This window comes from Mus caroli, chromosome 6 (genome assembly GCF_900094665.2).
Source record: "Mus caroli chromosome 6, CAROLI_EIJ_v1.1, whole genome shotgun sequence".
Taxonomy (NCBI): domain Eukaryota; kingdom Metazoa; phylum Chordata; class Mammalia; order Rodentia; family Muridae; genus Mus; species Mus caroli.
This window is the reverse complement of record NC_034575.1, coordinates 21,686,907-21,690,942: the sequence shown is the minus strand read 5'-3', so window position 1 is coordinate 21,690,942 and position 4,036 is coordinate 21,686,907. Positions and strand designations below refer to the sequence as shown.

Genomic DNA, 4,036 nt, shown 5'->3' with positions numbered 1-4,036 from the left:
TACAGTTGGATCTCATGGAGGCATTTCCTCAACTGAAGCTCCTTTCTCTGTGATAACTCCAGCTGTGTCAAGTTGACACAAAAATAGCCAGTACAATGATATAATTTACCTTCTTAGCAAGTTATGCTATATATGCATGAGAATCCTATCACTACATTACAATTATTTTTAAAATATCCATTAACTACACACACACACACATGCACACATTTGAAACATTACTGATGAATATGCATTTAGGTGATATAAGATAAATAGGGATATAGCAACGTCTGATACCATAGTGCAGATTTGGATATCTCATACATGGCTCATCTCATAACTCTATTTTCCCCAAGATGCCACGAACCCTGTGAAATCTGCTAAATCCAACATTTTCTACTTATTTTTCCTTTAGTCATTTTACCTGCATATTATATTACCTAGATGTAAATAGAACTGATTAATGAACTTTTAGTATTAAAATTATTAAATCACCCAGATTCTTATAATTCAGCTTCAGAAAAACACATTTCCATAAAATGAAAGTCAGAAAATTAGTAGAAGGTTTTGTCAAGCAATTATACATTAATTACTGATCGTCCGTCTGCCTGATTGCATGAGTTGCTTTTAGCATGGGGCTAATCAAACTGAGTTAGTACATACAGTCTTAGATGATGATAATTTTAATTCCTATTCCATTGGTAACAGATCACAACCTATGAGTTACAGAGCTTACAAATAGGTTTCATTACCTATGAAAAAGATGTGGCTAGATGAACACAAAATTAACCTATGTAAACACACACCAAAATTAATATGTGTAGGAACATTAATTGTATCCTATGTTAAAACACAGAAGCATCTTATGCATGTCTATTTCATACAGAACTTTTTCTCCACTTCAGTCCAAGTAAAATGATATCTGAAATAAGAAAAGGATGTTGTAAGTACTTGCTGTACAAATACACATTTATATAAGTGTCTACTTAGAAAAGGTAGCAACAAATACAGAAGCATTTCTTCTTAAGCAATTTTATATTAGAATATGAATGTTATGATCCGTGGTCACCCTCATTATTTTGACTGTTTTATAATGGCTAGGTTAAAAAGGCATTAAAGGGTGAGATAAAGTTAAAATAAAAACATAACTATGCATTGGAGTATATAAAGCATGTAAGTACATAGAACTTTTGAAATCTTATAAACACATGCACATGTGTACACACACACACACACACACACACACACACACACTTAGGCATTTAGTGTTCTGTAGATAATGTGGTGTCCTGCCTTTCAAGCCTATCATCACTTATCTTCCAAGCTACCACAGATGTAACTTATAACTTATATCTATCTCTTTTGTTGTGCTAGTTGGTAAACGTGAATGTTTAGAAAGTAGCAACACATAGTTTTAGGGCTCTGAGTACTTTCTAGAGGAGAGAAACTAAAGATCCTTGATACACAATCTTTATAAAAATTCAATCCATTAAATATAAAGGATACATCCTGAGCCATATCCATAGGTACACCTTTAGAGTTCAAGCCACAGCACCTCCAGGAAAGTTAGCAACACATTTGCAATTCTAGTATTCTTATCACAGAGATGAGAGGCTCAGTGAAGCTCAGTAGACATCCTGCCCAGCCAAACTGAATCCTAGGTCTCAGTAAAATACCCCATCTTGAAAACCAAAGTGGATGCTTACTGAAAAATAACACCAGTAATTGATTTCTGTCTAATGCACAGCCTCCAAATACACCCATGTACCTGCTGCTGGACACACAATATTAACAGAACATGAATCCACACAACCAATATATACACATAGACAAGTTAGGTAGAAAAAAGAAAGAGAGAGAGAGAGAGAGAGAGAGAGAGAGAGAGAGAGAGAGAGAGAGAGAGAGAGAGAGAGAGAGAGAGAGAAGGGAGGAAGGGAGGGAGGGAGGGAGGGAGGGAGGGAGGAAGAGAGGAAGGAAGGGAGAAAGAAAAGGAGAAATTGAGTTCAGTACAGCTATCCACCTTTTCTGCTTCCTGATTGGAGATGCAGTATGACCACGCACCACCTGTGTCCAGTTCCTTTGCCATGCTTTCCTGTTATAATGAGCTATATTTTCTCCAATTGTTAGTCACAATAATCCCATCTTCTCTTAATTTGTTTTCTTTCAAGAGTTTGGTCATAACACTCAAGTGTTATTCACACAGGATACAGATTATAAGAAATTAGTAAAAAAAAAAAAAGGTGAGTATGATTGCTCACCTGCTTATTTACCTCCTTAAATATAGCATAGACATAAAATTCATTGAATATATATATATATTATATAATACACACATATATATGTATATATATATATATACCTTCCTTTTATTTTAAATATTACATCAAACTTCCTTCTGTGAAAGTTGGATAGAAGCTAGTAATCTGTTCTTGTGTTTTATGGGTTCCACATATTTCCGAGTCTGTTACCCAGAGGACTTCAGACAGTCTATGAACAGGGAACTCAACACATTCTAAACTAACTGTAGGATATGCAAGTCTGGTCCTACTGCTCTTTAAACTTCCAGTATACTCTATTTATACTCATATCTTGATTTATATCTCATATCTTGTTGAAAAGCAACAGAAGTTTAAGCTCACATGAACAGAAGCTCGAGATATTGTCCTACAGTGTGGTAAATGTGTAGAACTTATTAATGCACCTTCCATGGGCATTAATCCTCACAGATTGCGACCCCTAGATATTTGGCAGATGGACGTCACTCTTATCCCAGCTTTTGGTAAATTACAATATATACATGTGTCCATCGATACCAGTTCTGGTGTCCTACATGCCTCTCTCTTGACAGGGGAAAAGTTCATGTCATAGCCCACTGCTTAGAGGCTTGGGCTGCATGGGGCAAGCACCTGCTGCTAAAGACAGATAATGGTCCTGCATATACCTCTTCTANATTTAGTCAATTTTGCAAACATATGCAAGTGAAACATATTACTGGGTTGCCCTATAATCCACAAGGCCAAGGCATCATTGAAAGAGCCCATCGTACTTTGAGACAATATTTGCAAAAACAAAAAGGGGGAATAGAGGCTATGATGCCAAAGATGGCTCTATGCCTTACAACATTTACTCTTAATTTTTTAAAATTGGATGATGCTGGAAGATCACCAGCTGAAAGGCACGGACAATGGCCTCAACCACCCAATGAAATGATCAAATGGAAAAATGTCCTTGATAATAAATGGTATGGCCTGGATCCCATATTAATCAGATCCAGGGGAGCTATTTGTGTTTTTCCACAGGGTGAAGATAATCCACTTTGGGTTCCGACGCAACTGACAAGAACCGTGAAAGATCAAGATGAATCCCAAGATGATTCTGTTATTCTTTATCCTGATGATTGAGACAGGGATAAGTATACCTTTGTGGGCCGTAGTGAGATCATGGCCAGTACCCTTATCGGTACATTCCAATTCCTCTACCTTGCCTTTGTTTTCTGCAACTGTTTTTGGATGTGCCTTGTGCACGACAAACTCCTCAAGAGCCATGGGTGTATAATAGTATGAGTTTTCATTTAAATTATACACTATGCTTTGTGCATAATGTGGATAAACCTTTTACACCCTGTATGTTTTTAAAGAAAAAGATTATCTCTAATTGGGCAGATCNCATTANCCAAAATAAAGTGAGCTCTGGAGTGTTACTTAATGTTTTAATGCAAGTTGCTCAAGGAGCACAATCAGGCTCAAATGATGTTGGTAATAATGTAACTTCACCTATAAACATCACCACTATTATGATAAAGGGAAATGTGACTATTCCCAAAGGATCACGATGGCCTGTTGGCAATGCTACTGCTATACGCAGTGTGCCCTGGTGTCATCTGGACCTTGCATTTCCTATAGTTTTTTTCACCTTGTCAATATGTATCGAAAGATGGCCTAGTCGGCCATCAATGGAAAGAGAGGCCCGTTGGACTTGCAAACTTTATATGCCCCAATATAGGGGAATGCCAGGACCAAAAGAATGGGAATGGGTGGGTAGGGAAGTGGGGGGC

At 37.1% G+C, this 4,036-nt stretch overlaps 1 long non-coding RNA gene across 1 annotated transcript in view; it reads left to right on the top strand.

Annotated features, from left to right (window-relative positions):
* Nucleotides 1-4,036, top strand: part of LOC110295922 — a 23,950-nt gene that overhangs the window by 7,056 nt on the left and 12,858 nt on the right. Inside the window, exon 2 of the long non-coding RNA XR_002378139.1 lies at nt 869-925. This is a non-coding gene — a long non-coding RNA (uncharacterized LOC110295922). The remainder of the gene's footprint in view (nt 1-868; nt 926-4,036) is intronic.